The sequence below is a fragment of the Hyperolius riggenbachi genome, chromosome 7, assembly GCF_040937935.1.
Source record: "Hyperolius riggenbachi isolate aHypRig1 chromosome 7, aHypRig1.pri, whole genome shotgun sequence".
Classification (NCBI taxonomy): Eukaryota; Metazoa; Chordata; class Amphibia; order Anura; family Hyperoliidae; genus Hyperolius; species Hyperolius riggenbachi.
Window position 1 is genome coordinate 222,888,793 of NC_090652.1, and position 19,885 is coordinate 222,908,677.

At 45.2% G+C, this 19,885-nt stretch overlaps 1 protein-coding gene across 5 annotated transcripts in view; it reads left to right on the forward strand.

Annotated features, from left to right (window-relative positions):
• Nucleotides 1-19,885, forward strand: part of SH3BP4 (SH3 domain binding protein 4) — a 175,328-nt gene that overhangs the window by 77,155 nt on the left and 78,288 nt on the right. For 2 of the 5 annotated variants that reach the window (XM_068245279.1, XM_068245284.1), the window contains exon 1: nucleotides 7,043-7,132. The exons of 1 other annotated variant lie outside the window; for it this stretch is intronic. The gene's annotated coding sequence lies outside the window, so the exon portion shown is untranslated. Of the gene's footprint in view, nucleotides 1-7,042; nucleotides 7,133-15,332; nucleotides 15,376-15,513; nucleotides 15,751-19,885 lie in introns of those variants that run through there. 2 more of the 5 variants (XM_068245281.1, XM_068245282.1) reach the window with 2 other exon arrangements.

The window sequence follows — 19,885 nt, forward strand, 5'->3', positions numbered from 1 at the left end:
AAAAAGATGAGTTGTGGGAGGGGAAAACAGGAGGGAAAGAGGCTTCAGCCAATCAGGTTGCATTTGTTAAGTCTGATGAGAAAGTAGAGAAGCAAAAAAGGACAACCCAGCATGCCCTGCAACTTCCTTTGTGCGGCAATGTACCAAATAAGAGTCAGGTAAACTGGGGAATGATCATTTAGCAACAAGAAAAGTAATAGTGATTTTAACTTTTGTATTGCCTGGTTAGCATCCTTATTACCAGATAAAAATAAAGAATTGATTTTTGATTTTATGCCCGACAGTTACACTTTAAAAACGGAACCAAACACAACTTTTCAACAATCAATGCTCTCTCTCTCTCTCTCTCTCTCTCTTTATATATTTATAGTATATATATATATATATATATATATATTTATTTTTCGGGGGGGGGGGGGGGGCAGAACTGGTCAGATCAGGAAATATCAAAGTTTGTCATAGCTTATTGTTTGTTTTGATGTTTTATGAAATACAATGCCTAGTCTATTAGAAACATCTGTACTAGACACTGACTAGACCCCACCCCCGTCGTAGTAACTACAGGTGCCCCTTAGTACTAGGTAGCCAGAGGTACCCTCAGTATTAAAGGGGAACTTCAGCCTGAAACGAACATACTGTTATTAAGTTACATTAGTTATGTTAATTAGAATAGATAGGTAATATAATCTCTTACCCACCATGTTTTAAAAGAACAGGCAAATGTTTGTGATTCATGGGGGCTGCCATCTTTGTCATGGGGGCAGCCATCTTTATGGTTGAAAGGAGGTGACAGGGAGCATGAGACACAGTTCCAACTGTCCTGTGTCCTGAAAACCCCTCCCAGCTGCACACACTAGGCTTCAAATGTCAAATTCAAAATGTCAAAAAAAAAAAAATTGCACCAAAACAGCAGAACGAGAACAACAACATCAGAAATCCCATCATGCTTTGCACAGCATAAGGGGAAAACTGCCCGGGCAGTTTTCTTCTGTGCAGCTAAAAATGAGGCTTGTATAAGAGAAACAAAGTTCTGATGCTGTGAAACTGTTAAAGAAACATCAGCCCTTTTCAGTGCTGCTGAGTCGATTTTTAGTCTGGAGGTTCACTTTAAGTAGCTAGAGGTTCCCCTCAGGGACAGAGCAAGACCAAGTGCGCCTGAGGCAAGGTCAGGTTTTGGCGCCTAAAGGTCAGGTTTTGGCGCCTAAACTGCCATACATTTTGCCGACTTTTTAAGAATTCAACAAACTGCGCCTGGGGCAAGATACCCGCTCGCCCCCCCCCCTAGATCCGTCCCTGGTTCCCCTGCTAGCTACTTAATACTGAGGGTACCTCTGGCTACCTAGTACTAAGGGGCACCTGTAGTTACTATGACAGGCAATGGAAATATGGGAGAAGTGACAGCTGGGACAGCCAGCACACTTGCGATGCGGTTCGGCCAGTGTTTGTAGGTTCATGGAGGGCAGAGTGTGGGGACATCTGTGCCTATAGGCTCCAGTCAGGTAAATCCGAGCCTGGAAACAGCCCTAAAAGTTCCCATTAAAGGTGTGATTTTTACCGAACGGTTGCATTTTTTAATAAGATCCTCCAGATCAAAATAAAATATATACAGTGGTTTGCAAAAGTATTCGGCCAACTTAAAGTTTTCCACATTTTGTCACATTACTGCCACAAACATGAATCATTTTTATTGGATTTCCACGTGAAATATCAATACAAAGTGGTGTAAACGTGAGAAGTGGAACGAAAATCATACATAATTCCAAGCATTTTTTACAATTCAATAACTGCAAAGTGGGGTGTGCGTAATTCAGCCCCCTGATTCAATCCTTTGTAGAACCACATTTTACTGCAATTACAGCTGCCAGCTTTGCACATCTAGAGACTGAAATCCTTGCCCATTCTTCTTTGCAAAACAGCTCCAGCTCAGTCAGATTAGATGGACAGCGTTTGTGAACAGCAGTTTTTGAGATCTTGCCACAGATTCTTGATTGGATTTAGATTTGGACTTTGACTGGGCCATTCTAACACATGGATATGTTTTGTTTTAAACCATTCCATTGTTACCCTGGCTTTATGTTTAGGGTCTTTGTCTTGCTGGAAGGTGAACCTCTGCCCCAGGCTCAAGTCTTTTGCAGTCTCCAAGAGGTTTTCTTCCAAGATTGCCCTGTATTTGGCTCCATCCATCTTCCCATCAACTCTGACCAGCTTCCCTGTCCCTGCTGAAGAGAAGCACCCCCAGAGCATGATGCTGCCACCACCATATTTGACAGTCGGGATGGTGTGTTCAGAGTGATGTGCAGTGTTAGTTTCTGCCACACATAGCGTTTTGCATTTTGGCCAAAAAGATCCATTTTGGTCTCATCCGATCAGAGCACCTTCTTCCACATGTTTGCTGTGTCCCCCACATGGCTTGTGGCAAACTGCAAACGAGACTTCTTATGCTTTTAAGTTAACAATGGTTTTCTTATTGCCACTCTTCCATAAAGGCCAACTTTGTGCAGTGCACGACTAAGGGCCCTTTTCCACTTATGCGAATCTGCATGCATTTTCTGCATTCAGATTTGCATAACCAATACAAGTGGATGGGCCTGTTTCCACTTGTCATAAATCCTGTGTGGTTTTGTGTGCAGGAAAAATCTGCACGGCAGAGCCATCAGAATTCACACACCGCCTTGCGGTGTGCGATTCGCTTACAATGTATTTAATAGGAAATTCGCATGCGTTTTCGTATGCGAATTTTACTGTGAATTTGCGGGCGTTTTCACATAAAATCAATGTAAAAGCACACAGGCAGTGACATGGTTAAATTTGCATACTTAGTAACATATGCGAAAACACCCGCGAACTCGCGGTAAAATTCGCATCCGCGTGCAAATTAGTTTTCACGTTTTCTGCTAGTAATTCGCACCGCACAAGTGGAAACGGGCCCTAATAGTTGTCCTATGGACAGATTCCCCCACCTGAGCTGTAGATCTCTGCAGTTCGCCCAGAGTCACCATGGGCCTCTTGACTGCATTTCTGATCAGCGCTCTCCTTGTTCGGCCTGTGAGTTTAGGTGGACGGCCTTGTCTTGGTAGGTTTACAGTTGTGCCATACACCTTCCATTTCTGAATGATCGCTTGAACACTGCTCCGTGGGATGTTCAAGGCTTTGGAGATCTTTTTGTAGCCTAAGCCTGCTTTAAATTTCTTAATAACTTTATCCCTGACCTGCCTGGTGTGTTCTTTGGACTTCATGGTGTTGTTGCTCCCAAGATTCTCTTAGACAACCTCTGCGGCCGTCACAGAGCAGCTGTATTTGTACTGACATTAGATTACACACAGGCAGGCCCGGATTTACATCACAGGAGCCTATAGGCACCCTAGAGTCCGCTCTCCATGAACCTACAAACTTCCCCACCAAACTGCACCGCAAGGGTGCTGGCTTGCCAAGATGTCACTTCTTCCTTTCCCATCATAGGGAAGCTACAGGTGCCCCTTAGTATTAGGTGTCCAAAAGTACCCTCAATATTAAGTAGCTACAGGTGCCCCCAGACTGAAGGGAGATTTGGTTAGTGGAATACCGAGAGCAGGGTGAGTAACCTCTCATTTACACTCTCACCAGGACTCCGCATAGGGAAGAAGGGAGGGAGGCACTAGGGGAGGGGAGTGAGCCGCCTCTCCATCATCAGGCGCCTGTAGGCACGTGCCTATAGTGCCTTATGGTAAATCCGGCCCAGCACACAGGTGCATTCTATTTAGTCATTAGCACTCGTCAAGACAAGAGACAATACAAATAACATTTATATCACTCTTTTCTCCTGGCAGACTCAAAGCGCCAGAGCTGTAGCCACTAGGACACGCTCTATAGGCAGTAGCAGTGTTAGGGAGACTTGCCTAAGGTCTCCTACTGAATAGGTGCTGGCTTACTGAACAGGCAGAGCCGAGATTCGAACCCTGGTCTCCTGCGTGGTCTTAACCATTACACCATCCATCATCAGGCAATGTCTATCGGCAACTGACGGCACTCACACCAAAGGGGGCTAAATAATTACGCACACCCCACTTTGCAGTTATTTATTTGTAAAAAATGTTTGGAATCATGTATGATTTTCGTTCTACTTCTCACGTGTACACCTTTGCATTGGTCTTTCACGTGGAATTCCAATAAAATTGATTCATGTTTGTGGCAGTAATGTGACACAATGTGGAAAACTTCAAGGGGGCCGAATACTTTTGCAAACCACTGTATATAATCGAGCCACAGCATTGAAGAGTTCAAATTATAACAGATATCAAAACCAGTTACAATGTATCTATGAAAAAAATGCCATTCCAATCAACCAGCTCTTTAAGGAAATGATTGATAATGCGATCATCGATTGGCCCCACCACTTTCTCTGTTTTCATACAATATGACTAATCGAATTATAATAATTATTGATTTATAAAGCTCCAACAAATTCTGTGGCGCTGAGCAAAGTAAGAAACAAACATGGGGTAAAAAAAATTACAGACAATGGTATACACCAATATACGAAATACAGAGTTGTTACAAAATACAGAATTGATGCAAAATGCAAAGTTGGTAATTACAGTGACAAAATTAATATAAATAAATGTGTATTAACATTTTAGTTGTGTATTGTCGGATTCGAGATATGTTTTTCAGTTGGAGATGACAGGAGCTGGTTAGGGGAGAATGTGAGAAATGAAAGAGAGAGAAAGGAGTCAAATATTACCCCTAAGCACCGTGCTTTGGGAACTGAAGTTATAGGGTGTTATTAGCATTTATTGTTAGGGCCTGTACACACTGAAAAACGCAAGCAAAATCGCAAGCGCATATGTTTTTAAAGTGCATGTAGTTTTAAAAACGCATGCGCTTTTGCCTGCGTTTTTTGTGCGTTTGCATTTTTCTTGTATTTCTTGTAATTGCTGATTGGCTAAAGAATCCTTTGTTTTTTTTCTAGTTTACATTTCAACAGGAATCAGGAGATTGCAGAGTCTTCTGGCATACTGACTTCTAAAAAAGCGCATGCGTTTTTAATGCGTTTTTCATGCGCTGCGCTTAAAAAAGCGCAGCAGGCACTGCGATTGCGTTTTTCTAAAAACGCATCGCACCAGTGTGTACAAGTCATCACGATTTTCATTCTTTTTCAAGCGCAGCAGTGTGTACAGGAAGTGGACAGAGGCACAGGAAAAATGATTAGTTCTGTTTTACTCATACTAAGTTTTAGGAAACAATAAGTAATTAAAGAGGATGTAGCAGATAAGCTGTTAGGAACAAATGTGAGGAGGGAGTTAATGTCTGTGGCTGAGAAGTTCAGTCTGCATATAAGTGGTATTGAAACCCAAATGAGTTGATCAAGTTGCCAAGACTGTGCATGTAGATGGAAAAGAGGAGGAGGCCAAGGACAGAGCCTTGAGGTACCCCCACAGATAAAGGATGGGGAGATGAGATCTGATCTGAGAAGAGAATATGAAAGACCTTCCAGAAAGATAGGGAGATATCCAGGAAAGAGCGGGGACCTTTATACCTATAGGCGAGGAGTAAGGTCTTAAGCCTCGTCTACACGTGCCGATAGTACTTATCAATCGAGCCGCTGATGCGGCTCGATTTATAACATCCGACAGGTCCGATTTTGCTGCAGCCGATTCCCTGCTCGACTCTCGTTCCCCACGAGGGGACAATGGCAGGGAATCGAGCGGAAGATAAGCGGCGCCGGCGGGGACGAGCGGGGGATCGAATCCGACGCACGCACGTGCGGGCGAGCGGGGATGCGGCGGGTACGCGCGGGGATGCGGAAGAGGCGATCCGGCGGCTAATCGAGCCGCCGGATCGCCTCGTGTAGATGAGGCTTAATATCTTATAGCAAATATGATTGTTTACTAAAAATTGTTCCATTGATGGGCACCTTTTCCCAATCAATATTCAGTCAGCATTATACCCCAATATTGATGAAGTAAAATATTTTTTTTTTTTTTAATACCGTTGGTGTTTTTGTCATATTGATTACCTGATCAACAATATTCTATTATGTAATTCTAGCATAAAGCCTTGTACAGAGGTTATATACAAGTAGTTTGAAACGTCCGACAAACCACAGATTTTACCAATTAGGATGACAATCGTTGTAAAAAATGCAGCCAAATGAAGACAAGTGACTGATATTGGAAATCCTGCCCAATCCACGTGGCAGATCAATTCAAATAACTACTGGACAGATATCATGCAGTCCGCTGGCAGGTACAAGCCATTCAAACGACATTGTTTCAGAGCATGTGCGCATGTCGCGTGAAATATCAAGTTCGCTTACACGCAGTTTTCAAATGACATGATCGTTTAGAATATTGGTGTGCAAGAACAAAGGTTTTTAAACTACTTGTCGGCTCTTTTTGCTGGAAAACAACATTTTGGGCTCGTTCACACTAAGGGCATTTTTGGCCTTTTTTCAAGCACAGGCGATTTTCAAAATCGCCCTAAAACGCTTGCGCAATGATTCTCTGTGAGAGAATTCACATCTGAGCGGTTTGTTTCCGATCCGCTCAGAAAAGCGGTGCCTGTACCATTTTTGAGGCGATTTTGCCTCAATGAAAAGTATAAGAAAAACACAAAACGCTCACAAAAATCGCTCTGTGCAGCGATTGCGTGAGTATGTTTAAGAATAAATACATTGTATTTATTATTTTCCAGGTCAAGGAGTTCAATTCCTGACTCGAGTCAGGGAGTGAATTAAAAATCACTCTGTAGAAGTGCTTAGAAAAGCGCTTTTAAAAAAAATGCAAAACGCATGCGTTTGCGATTTTGATTTTAGATGTGAACAAGACCTTTGTGCGTGCCAACTTTTATCTAGCGTCTCTACAGAGGCTTTTGACTTTAGTTCTACTTGAAATACCAACCGAGTTCCTCCACTGATCACTGATCTACAGTACTGCGACCTGACCCTGATCTGGGAGGATTTCTGGCTGAGTGAAGAGATTAGCATCGGCTCAGCAGGAGTTAATAAGGGTAGGAGACTCCCACGACAGAAGCCCCTCCCCGGAGGCGGGATGTATGCTAAGCTCCTGTGAAAGCTGCCAGGACGGAGCGAGTACTGTAGGGGAGAGATGGGGGACAGGGAGGACCGCAGAGTGTAGCATGCTGGAGCACAGAGGTAAGTGGCCACACGCAGCACATACCTCGCCCAGCACAGGGGGCAGCTGCTGGCAGCACACTGCTCGGCACTCTGTTATTCACCACTTTGTAATTGTAGTGCTGCTGCTGACAGGATGTGGAGGCTGCAGCTCATCATACTCTGCCTTACATGCTTGTCTTTTGTGTAATGATTTGGGAATGGAAGCTGATCTGATGTCTCTTCTGTCCTTCTGGTGGCAGCTCGCTAATTGCCCCTCTCAGGGGTATCCCTGCTGGATCCTCCTGTAGCCTCTGTGCTGCAGTGTCTCTGTGCCCAGCTGGATGGCTGCGGCTATTTATGAGAATATCTCTGGCTGAAAAGTTGCTGCTAATGTTAGTAGTGTCCAGGACCTTACAGAAACCGAGTTTTGTCTTAAAGTGAACTTGTTAACTGACATCTATGATTGGCAATTTAGTTTGATGATTTCAATTGAGTGTGCTCCAGTATGCCCGATTGATGAAAAGTGAGGATGGAAAATATCAGTTGATCGCACAGGAATTGGTGACTGTTCACCTATCATTTGACCCTGAATTGATTTTTGCATGCAGAACAGCAGGGAGGCACAACCTTGGTCAAATCGATTGGTGAAAGTAAATTGCATATGATATTGCTTGTAGTGTGTGGGCTGCTAGTCAATTGACTTTTGGTCAACCACACTGAAGTTGATTTCTTACACCCCCCCCCCCCCCCCCCCATTGTTTGATGTATGGCTAATATCCCGTATCTACAGTAATGGGTCTAACACGGTGGGGTGGGGTAGTGTGTATGTTTAAAAATACTGAAATCTGCCCAAATCCCATTTTATGCCTTGCCCCAATGTCTTTCCATGGCTGTGCCTTCCTGCCATTGTACCTCCTACCCATGTTGTGCTTTCCTGGTGATTTATAGGTCCTTGCCCTGCCCCCATATTAACTACCCTACAATCTAATTGGAGAGAACATGATATCCCATGGATTGCTGAAGGAGGGTATAACCCCACAATCACCCCCCTCCCATGCATTATTCTGTTTAGTTTTGGCAATGCTACATGTCTTTGGTCCTGCCTATAAATTATTTTTTGAATTTTAAATTTGTATGGGACTAAAGTTTAAGAAAGAACAGTTTGAATCTGCCAGCTACTCCCTGGCAAGTTGCATGTGCACAAGGATGTGTTGGGAGAGAAGGGGCTGCCCCCTCACTAAAAGTATGGAGTGGAAATGTATGGACATTGATTATGATGGGATCACACTGCATTTGCGGATCGGTGTTAGCCTATGGCAGGCGTTCCGACTGCAGCACTGTGATTTGTTTAAAATTGCAACCTTGCACGTGTGTGTGTGTGTTTGTTTTAGTGATTCAGCTAAGGAAAGTGCAAAAATTGCACAAATATTGGTCTGAAATTCTCAAAGTAAACCATCTCAGGTTTACTTTAAGGCTGGGAGCACACTTGTTTGAATTGTGCGCATTTCGCTGCGGAGCGAAATTGCATATAATGAAAGTCTATGGGCTGCATTGTAAATCTGATTTAGGACTTAGAGACTCTGTAATAATAAAAAAAAAAGTTCCCCTGGGGGGTACTCACCTCGGTAGGGGGAAGCCTTTTGGGTCCTTTTGAGGCTTCCCCCCCCCCCCCCCCCCCCCGTCCTCCTCCGTCCCACGGTGGTCTCGCTGTAGCCCACTGAATGCACAGCCGACAATGTCAGGCTGTGCAATATTTACCGTATATTCCGGCGTATAAGACGACTGGGCGTATAAGACGACCCCTAACTTATCCAGTTAAAATATAGAGTTTGGGATATACTCGCCGTATAAGACTACCCCTCTTCCAACGCACAGCAAATTAAAAAAAAAATCATATACTGGTGCTATGTATGAACAGATACTGGTGCTGTACTGTATGTGGTACCCAGTATAGAACAGTATATAATCAATATACTGGTTGGATTGGTCAGCTCTCCTTGCCTCCCTGTTTATCAGAGCAGTATGGAAGAATAGATGGCGCTGTGCCCATAAAACGCTCCTCTTTCACCCTTCTGGCCCACCCTTGTATCCTATTTACCTCCTCCTTTGCCTCTCAGATCTCGCACATGTGCGCCTGCACCGCTTCACTACAGTCCTCAGCAGCGAGATCTAAGAGGCGGTAACAGAATAGGGCGTATCACCCAGCATCAATGACACCCGGCGTATAAGACGACTCCTGACTTTTCAGAAGATTTTCAAGGGTTAAAAAGTAGTCTTATACGCAGGAATATACAGTACCTTTCCCTGTTCCAGCGGGGGCGCTGTTGCGGCTCTCGGCTCGGAAATAGATGATCTCAGTAGGGTCCACCATACTGGGCAGGAGACTTGCACCTGCGCAATAGAGCGGACCCGAATGGGATCGGTTATTTCCGGGCCGAGAGTCGCTACTGTTCCTGCGCTGGAGCCGGGAAGGTATAGATTAGCCCTTTTCAACCTTTTTACAGCGGAGGAATCCTGCAAATACTTTTTGGATCTCAAAGAACCCCTGAATGTATTTGGCAGGTGGCATGGTCTCTAAAAGCTGGTGTGGCTGTTTTTTATCTCTACCCCTATTACAGTTCCCTTCATTATGTCTTTTTAGTCTATTGCTTTTATTAATGTGCTCATTATTATTCTGAATTTAATGCTGCTTTTTTACAGTACCCATATTATAGTGTTCTCTTTATCATACGTCCCCCAACCCCCACGATGGGGGGAAAAATGCCAGGGAACCCCTGCAGTGTACTCAAGGAACCCTGGGGTTCCAGGCAACCCTGGTTGAGAAAGCCTGGTATATATTTACATGCCCGCTGTTCGGAGGGGCACAGTGAGAACACTGTGGGACACAGAAGGAAGGGGAAGCCTTGCTAGGATCCAGAGGCTTCCCCCTCCTGAGGTGAGTACCCTCAGGGAATTTTTTTTTAATGTTACAGATCCTCTTTAAAGCCAGTGTTTACCAATTTAAAAATAAAAAAAGTCAGATACTCACTCATCTAAGGAGAGGGAAGGCTCGGTCCTAATGAGCCTTCCCTCTCCCGGTGCCCTCGGTGCTGCGCTGGCTCCCCCGTTCGCGTCCGCTGCCTCAGGGACTTCGGAGGTCTTCGGGAGCACTCGGGCTTCCGAAGACGGGCCGCTCCATACTACGCACGCGCGAGTGCGTCATAGAGGGCGCTCGCGCATGCGTAGTATGGAGCGGCCCGTCTTCGGGAGCCCGAGGGCTCCCGAAGTCTTCTGAAAGCTCCCTTCGGCTGCGGAAGTGGCAGTATTTGACCGAACTGGTCGAATACTGCCACGGGAGATCCTGCGTGGGACCGGGCACCGGGAGAGGAGAGGGAAGGCTCATTAGGACCGAGCCTTTCCTCTCCTTAGGTGAGTATCTGACTTTTTTTTTATTGTTCTATCCATTATATGACAGCGGTAGAGGTGTAGAGTACCCAATTAAAATTAAAATACAAGAGTGGCATACTTTTTACGTATTTTAAAGTGAACTTCAAGTAAGAAAATGATCCTCTGATCCTTTAAAGGCTTCCCATGCTGACCTCCGCCATTGCCTGGAACTTTTCAGGATATTGGGGCCTGCACAGTAGTATGGACAAGCTCCTGCACTAATGGCTCCGACTTGCTGTGCAGGGGGCGGCCATACTCCTGCTGTAAGGCTGCATCTGAAGAGGAGTGAAGGATGGTGTGGGAAGTCTCTGGTAAATGTGTGCTCCCCCTTTTTTTTTTTTTTTTTTTTTTTTTTTTTTTTTTTCCTGAGGTTTGCCTTGGGTACACTTTAAAGCAGAGCTAAACTGAGTAATGGCAGCTATGTCACGTTATTGGTCAGTCTTGCATGAACTCCTTTAACCGGCTGCATCTAAGCAGGCATATACATCAAATGTTCTGTGGAATGGCAGTGCATCTGCTGTGCAATAGAAATGCATACAGCAGTCTAATGCACTACAACAGATGTGTTGCTGTTACTTTGAATGGCGCAACATCTGTGTGGAAGCAAACCTGCTGAAGCGGCGACATTGCTCACCACCTGCTGAGCGCTCTCCTGGAACCCTCCACACACCTTTTTTCTTTATTGGCCCATACTCACGGGCTACAAATGTCGCCGCAACACGCGGCGCGCGCGTGTTGCAGCGACAGGTCGCCCGTGAGTATGCGGCGTTGCACGGGCGCGCACCCCGAACTGTTGCTCGTCGCTGGGTGATTGAACCGCTCAATCGCCTGGCGACAGTCGTCACCGCAACTCTGCCGCAACTGTCGCTAGTCCGCGTGAGTACGCGGACTAGCGACAGCAACAAGATAAGAAATAGTAGTGGATGATTGGTGTCAGGACACCTTCTGGGGAAAAGACACAGGAAACAAAAACACGGGAGCCCAATAGTGTAATATGTTTAGTCAAAGTTGTCAATGTAGAAGATAAGAATCTACTCACAAGAGTTGGTTGCAGAGGGGCAACCGACCACAGGAAGCAGGTGGAGACAATTAACCCGACTCCACTCGGGGAGGTCGCTAAGGACCTGGATGCGGTCGCTCTCCTTGAAAAAAAAGAAGTTGGGCAGATGTCCACCGTGGTGTAAACCACATATGTTCTGCCTCCACCCCTCACATGGGTATCGTATGGGGGTTAGGGATGCACTAAATGGTTTAAAGAGGCGCCCTGGTGGTATATAAAAGCGTTTAAAAGCAGTTTTTAAGCTCCCTTAGCTTGCTATTTCAATTGGCCTGGCACTGCTATTGGCCTGAGGAAGCGGGCTCAGACCCGTGAAACGCGTTGCCTGTGCTACCAATAAAATCTTTTGTCCCTACAAAGATTTGTCGTCCTTGAGGTAAGCAACCTCAAACCTTTCTCGGTTTTAAAACTGCTTTTAAACGCTTTTATATACCACCAGGGCGCCTCTTTAAACCATTTAGTGCAAGATAAGAAATACATTGGGCTTCCGGCGGGGGGAGGAGCAACAGCGACAGCTTCCGCCGCATCAGTTGCCAGGTCCCTCCGCCCTGTGTATGCGGAGGGACCTGGCGACGAGCTGTCGCCGGCCTGTCGCGCACACGCTCGCGTGTGCTTGCGTCAAGCCAAAAAGTTGCCCGTGAGTATGGGCCATTAAAATCCCTGTAGTGCATGTGAGTTGAACTCCTCACACTGGGTACATGCTAATGTGACAAGTCTTCGGTCACTTCCCATCTACCCTCTGCACCAACCTACAGGGTAGGTTCAGGGTCACATGGGTATTGGAAAGGACCAGCTGGGAGTGTGGGGTTATGGGTAGACCTCGGTACACAACCTCCTCTTGGCCACTTTGTGGACATTGGCAGTACTGAACCCTAAGGAAAAGCTTCTGCTGAAAACTTTGGGAAGAATTCTTCTGAAATCCCTACAAGCAGGAGATATCTAGGGCCAAATGTATAGGTACAGAATGTATCGGGCCAGAAACCCTAACCTTGCAAAATATCTGAATTGGGATACGAGTAGCAGGTAGAGGGCCGTGGTCGGATTTGGGGGGAGGGGTGGTAAAAATTCTAGGCTCTCGCCATTGTGGTCACACGTAATACAAATGGCTTTAGCTCAGGGGTCCGGAACCTTTTTGGCTGAGAGCCATAAACGCCACATTTTAAAATGTACCGGTAATTCCGTGAGAGCCATACAATGTTTCAAACTGGGACAGTGTGCAGCAGAGGGCTCACGTCCCTGTTGCTATGGTTATGTGTATACAGTTGATCCACTTTGTAGGACGAGATCCCTGCACTTTGGCCCAATAGGCTGCTTGTCAAGTGACAGACAGCCTCAAGTGCGGGAATCTCGTCCTACAAAGTCACTGGACCTGACAGGGTCCAGGGTGGGACAACTGGAGCAGCCATTAGTTTTGGGGGGAGCACGAGTAAGTTAGTAGTGCATGCTACAGTAGTAGCGTGCCTACTTTAAACATTTCATTTGCGCTGTCACACTAAGCTGCGCTGTGAGCTTAGTGAGTCACAACCACTAACTGTGAGTTAGATGTAGCCATCATAAGAGCCACATCTGGCTCCTGAGCCATTGGTTCTCTACCCTTGCTTTAGCCGGTGTTCATCTTCAACTATATTTAAACTTGTAGATGTCAGTGAAGGGGGGGGGGACAAATCTAACAGTTTGGAGTACTGTAGCCTACTTGGAGCTAAAAGCAATATGCTTTAATCTCAATGAGGCTTAATCTGTGGATATTATTGTCAAGTTTGATTATTTATGGCTGCATGTCTTTAGGCCTGTGTCATCTTAACAACCTAGGTCTAAAGCCACATGCTGTTAAATGGCTGACAAAGGTAATGACAAATGTCAAGCATTTTGCCCGATCCACACAAGTGTTTGGCAGATATTGTGCAGTTGGCCATGTGTGTACAATGTTGTTTGAACACCATTGTTCTGCTGAATGCAGACATGTCGTGCATACTGTCGCTTGCGGATGCAGTGTTTTAAAGAAGTTGGGCGTAATGCAATATCTGTGTGTGGAAAAGGATTGTAGTTTTAACCAAGTTGCCGGTAAAGTAGTTTTCTCGTCGTTGGTTGTGTTTTCAGTGACTTTGGCATTTGTATGAGCCTTGCAGCAGAAGCAACTTGCTGGATTCTACTTTCACAGCTGATTATATTTCCCAGAGATAAGCCAGCAGTGTGCATGTCTCCCAACTCCTCCACCTCTGTGGGAATGAATGTACACTAACATGATCCCAGTGGTGAGAAAGTTTGTTCAGCAGTCAGATAATGACTGTACATAACTTAACAATTATGGCAATTAGGCGTTATTCTGCAAGTTTGATGGAGGAAAATCCACCCCCCTTCCACTTCCCCAAATACCAACTTTATCTCAGATATCGGCCTTTATTACCGTAGCTTCCAAAATGTTTACACACTTATCCAAGAATGTTGTGTGAATCTCGTGGGTTTGAGTTTGCGGCTTCTTTGAGCAGTGTGCGTCTTGTTAGGACGTATAAAGCTTTGCAGACTTACAAAGAGCTGTGAGGCCCGTTAGCCAGTGCCTGCCATTCACCCTAATAGTTGTCAGGAAGAGTTCCGGTAAGCTCATGCTATTGGAATGTTGTTCTGATTCCTCCCATATGCAGACACCTTGGGGCTGACAATTGTTTCTACATGAGAATGTAGGGTTGCTAGTACTGAATGACCACAGGGACAGCCTGTTCTCAGGGCTCTTGAATAATGTAACTTCAGAGTCTGTGGCTTGAAGTCCTCCATGTGTCCAGAGAGCTTATGCTATACTTCAGGCAATTATCCTTGCCCTTCCAGAGGAAATGCGTCTGCTTGTAGCCTAATAACTCATTTGCAGGCAGTCATCTGACACGAGGGCATGCTAATGACCCATTCTGCAAGCTGCTAAAATTAGCTCCTCTCCATAAATGTTTACTCTTTATGCCTTTTCTGTACATTAAAATCCAGCTCCCTGGTGTAGGAGCGAGTGTTTGCATTAATTTCACTCTCTGGGCGCTGTCAGGATTAATCTGGTTGCAATTGGTTCCCTTGTGCTTTGCAGTGTGTGTTATTTAGAGGGTGAGATATATTTGTGGCGTGTGTGGCTGAACTAGTCCCTTTATGCAAACAGTTGAGTTCTCATTCAACTGACTGTGTCAGGTTACCGGTCTGCAGCTTCCAGTTCATTTTCTGGTCTCCAGGGATGTTGTAAAGAAGATCATATTATCAGCGTAACACGAACACCCCTTCCTCCCCCTTTTTGTTTTGTCTTGTAATTTTTATTTTGTAGTTGTGCCATTTACTGGTTGTAAAAGTTGTTTGCCTGAGCTGTAGCAGTAGACACAATGATTACAGCTGCTGTAGAGCACCTGAGGGTTAATTGCTTTGTTTTTACTGTGCCAATTAACCAAACCTGAATGACATGTTAATACGGAGGTTGCCAGGCAGGGAATATTAGATCCTGCACCTGCATTGGATGGACTCGTAGCTTTCACCACAATGCAGGCGGTGGGGATCGGGTGGTTGTGACTGGAAAATGTCACTTTTGAGGCTTGCGTAGGTTTACACATTTGTTGTGTCAGGGTTAAGGTTAGTGGTGTCTTTACATGATCCAACCTCTCTTTTCCCTCACAGCTTTCAGCAGCTCTGTGTTTGTGTAAAAGCAGGCTCACAAAACTGGAAAACAGAGACAAACAGCGGATGTCAGGACAGCGGCTTGAAGTATCCATGGTAATGGGTGAACAAGGCCTGGACTGGGAGTGCTGCACTTGAGGTCTCTCAGGAGCTTTCTCTATGGGTAAATCCTCCATTGTCCCAGCTGTTAGAAGACGTACAAGTAGCAGACATGTGACCGCAGGCAAATTAACTCCTTCACAACAGGAGACTCATCCAGACCAGAGCTGCATAATGTACTGTAAGCTGGAGCTGACAGTGATGAAATAGCTGACTGTGTGCTGTATACCTGTTGCTCTTGTATGTTGCAGTATTACACATCCCTATCTATGTGATTTCTGGTTTGCCACGTCTGAAATGGTGACATGGGACCTGGAAAACCTGTGGGAGTGTCACCTAGAGGCAAATATAGAGTAGGACAAATACAACTTTTTTTTTTTTTTTTTTTTTTTCCCCTTATGTGGCAGTACACGCAAGAAGGATCCTCTGCAAGAATATGGTATGTATCCTACAGGAAACAGTTTGGGCCTCAATGTTGTACTGGAGTGTCTGTTACTATGAAGGGAGAGGAGGGATGATGCACCGCTTCCGGCAGGCGATGTGAGGAAATCAAGAGGCTTTGCTAAGTATATGGCCTACTAACCTTTTTAGGCAAGCCTCCTGTACTTGCACTAAATTCCTGTCTGAGATGGCTCATGGCCTCCATGGCCTGATTTCTCCAGTGAAGAATAGCTGAAAAGGATGAATCGGGCTCGTCCAGCAGTTCTAAGGCATTGTTCACTTTTTTGCATGCATTTTTGCATTATTCGTTTTTGCATGCTCTAGAAACCTGCATTGAAATTAGCACATGAACGCAAATTTTAATGCAAAAAAGCATGTGAAAAACTGCACGTTTTTTTTCTGTCAAAAAGCAGGAGAGGTGAAATTGTGGATTGGCAGTAAGGGGAAAATCTAAATTTTATTTTTTTACATGATTTTGGTAAGTGACAGGCAAAAACTTCAAGAAAGTTACTGTGTTTTTCAGACTAGAAGACACTCCACACTATAAGACCCACCAGTCAGTGGCTGGATACAGTAATGGTTAAGGGCTATGCTTCTGACACAGACCAGGGCTTGACTCTCTGCTCTTCCTGTTCAGCAAGCCAGCACCTATTCAGTAGGACAACTAGAGCTATGTACACACATGCGACAACGATCGTTCGTTGTCAACGACGAACGAACTTTTAATTGATGAAAGAACGACCTAAGTAAAGTTAGTTTTAAAAGGTGTGTAACGATCAGATCGTTAGAACGAACGTTACATCACGTAAAAGTAACTATTGCACATAAAAATGAAAAGTTCCATGGAGAAATAGCGAAATGCACATGTCAAGCCTAGTACGAACGATCGTTTCCAACGATGTACTACTTTTGCAAACGATCGTCGTTGGGGAAAAATCCGCCAAGCTAGATCATTCGTTTTGAACGATCTAGCTCGTCCGTCGTTAGACTTCATGGTCGTTGGCTGCTTTTTTTCAAACGATCGTCGTTTGAAAGGATCGGGGAACGATCGTTTCAAACGACTATAGTCGCATGTGCGTACGCACCTTTAGGCAAGACTCTCTAACACAGCTACTGCTTATAGAGCGCATCCTAGTGGCTGCAGTGCTTGCGCTTTTAGTTTGCCGGGAGAAAAGTGCAATATAGTTAGGCTAGGTCCACACTTGTGCCCCCCTGCGGAACTGATCAGTTTTTTGTAAATCACTCTTGTTTTCCTTCTCAGTTTTGAGAGAAAATGGCTATTTTTGCAGGGACGTTTCCAGTCCGTGGAAACGCCCCTTGCCGTGGGTGGGGGGGGGAGGGGCGCTATGCTGAAGGGGAGAGCAGGCAGGAAGGGGGCAGCGGTGGGGAGGGGGGTCGGGCTCCCCTCCAGCTAGTTTCAATCCTTTTAAAAACCGTTTTTAAAATCAATATAATGTAGCAGGCCGGGAACTTACTCCACCGCTCGCTGCATCACTTCCTGTAATGCTGTCCAATGAACATCAGAGGACAACATTACAGGAAGTGATGCGGTGGGACGCAAGGAAGTAAGTCTACCCGCTTGCCGCCTACATTTATATTGATTTTAAACTATATTTTTAAATGATTGAAACTAGCTGGAGGGGTAGCGGGGACGGGGGACCCAGGTGAGGGAGGCGGGCGTCCCCGCCAACTGCTGTCACCCCCGTCCTGCCTGCTATCACACTCAAGCAAGGTGGCCCCCTATCCCATGCCCCCACTTCCCCCAGGCTGTGCCACACAAACTGATTCATTTCTGTGTCAAAATTTGTCTGTGTAGAGATTAATCAATTTTCCCATTGCCTGCCATTACCGGTCCATGTATCGGGGTCCAGATCCGTTGCGTGAAAATGCACTGGATCCAGATCTTTTGTTCAGGTTTTGAAATGGGGTCCCTGCAAATGCAGACGGATCCCCTTTTTTTTTTTTTTTTTTTTTTTTTTTTTTTTTTCTCCCCTTCTTCTTGGGTGAGGATGGCTGCTATTTTTAACATTAGTATCCGGGGCTCCGTTTTTAATCAGGGCTGAAAAACGTAGCCATGGATATGTTTCCGGACCTAGTGTGGACGAGGCCTAACTCCACTCTGCTACACTCATCTTTAACCGCTTGAAAAACCACACTAGTTTGTACGCATTTATTCAAGGTTCCACCCCCCCCCCCATAAATTGAGTGTGTGTGGTGCATGTCTCTGTCAGTCGGATCATGTGTTGGCAAAAGCTCAGGCCAAACACAGCAGCTGGGAGAGACATATGTTTAACTACAATGATTATAGTCTGCATGCTGTCACACTGTCATGCTGGTTACCTTTCATCCCTATAAAATGTTGTATTTTAAAAATATTACTAGTCTGTAAGCTTGATTTTAAAGGGGAAGTCTGTTGTTGCACATTTTTAAATAAAGACCATTTATCACCCCTGTTTAGATGTAATCTGTGCAGAATATAACTAATACAGTACATTGTTGCCCTGTTAGGACAAGCATCCCATAGTGCATTGCCTCTGACTAAAACCTCACTGATACGGGCAATGCATTCTGCCAGTGCTGTCAAGGTACATACCCATGGCAAGATTTCATCTGTCAGGATGTCGCCGCCGCTAGGAGACTGTTAGATGGCAAAACTACCGTCTATTTACATTGAACAGTGCTGCGATCTATGGCAGCACTGTACTGGGGACAGCCGTGTCACTTGGCTGTCCCCTGGGAAGGCACAAGAGCAATTGGCTGGTGAGTGTAAGGAGGGAATAAAAAAAAAGTGCATTTCCCCCCCCCCCCCCTCCTGGCGCTCCACTGCATGCTGCGTTTATGGTAAAAGCGCTTTTCCAGAGCAGTTTTGTAATTCACTCCCTGACTCAAGTCAGGAAGTGAACTCTTTGACCTGGAAAATAATACAATTTATTTATTCTTAAATGCACAAAGCGAATTTGTGAGCGGTTTTTCCTATACTTTCTATTGTATAGCAAAAACGCCTAAAAAAGGGTAGACCCCGATTTGCTGAGTGGATCGGAAACTAACCGCTCAGCTGTGAACTCTCTCACAGAGATTCATTGCACAAGCGTTTTTTTTAGGGCAATTTTGAAAATTGCCTGCGCTTGAAAAAAAAGCAAAAACTACCTTAGTGTGAACGAGCCCTTCGTGTTTGCCCATTGCAAAAGCTTTCCTCTCCCTGATTTACCATACATTCTGAAATGTATCACCGGCAGCGACCGGAGTTGCTGGGATGGTGTAATGGTTAAGGGCTCTGCCTCTGACACAGGAGACCAGGGTTCGAATCTCTGCTCTGCCTGTTCAGTAAGCCAGCACCTATTCAGCAGGAGACCTTAGGCAAGTCTCCCTAACACTGCTACTGCCTATAGAGCGCGTCCTAGTGGCTGCAGCTCTGGCGCTTTGAGTCCGCCAGGAGAAAAACGCTATATACGTTTTTTTTTTTTTTTGTTTAGCAACCTCGGCTCCGTCTTATGATGGCGCCAACGTTACTCACGGAGCGCTGCTCAGTTGTCATTCCCTTTGTATGGTGTATGGTGGCGCCGGCTGCGCCCAAATCTAGCAATGCTGAAAAGTACTGCTCCATATACCTGGCCCCAGGATTCTCTGGGGGTGCAATTCCACTTATGTAATCGGCCTGGGCTAATGCTACGTACACACTTGCGATAACGATTGTTTGCAAGGAACTATAGTTATCAGGCGAACAATATTGCAATGATTGGAATGCAACAATGATGCAGCGATCATCATACACGTTTTAACGATCATTCTCACAGAAAAGGGAAATGTTGCGTACACGTTTTATATAAAATAAAATAAAAAACTCACTAAAATGGCGTTACAATAGATAAAAATATGATAGTTAACTTGAAAAACAAAGTTTATTTGAAATTTGTAATGTAACAATCTTTACGGGTGGCGCTACACAGCAAGTACGGAAGCTGGGCAGAATCTAACGCAGGCGCATTGGCCCTTGTAACGATCGTTCTCTGCAGATAACTGTACACGCTATAGTTTTGTAACGATTGTCGCTCAATACAATCCGTCCTGTTGGATTTTCTCATCGTGCCGATATCATTCGTTTGTCGTTGTTTAATGATCGTTTGGTAAAGTTC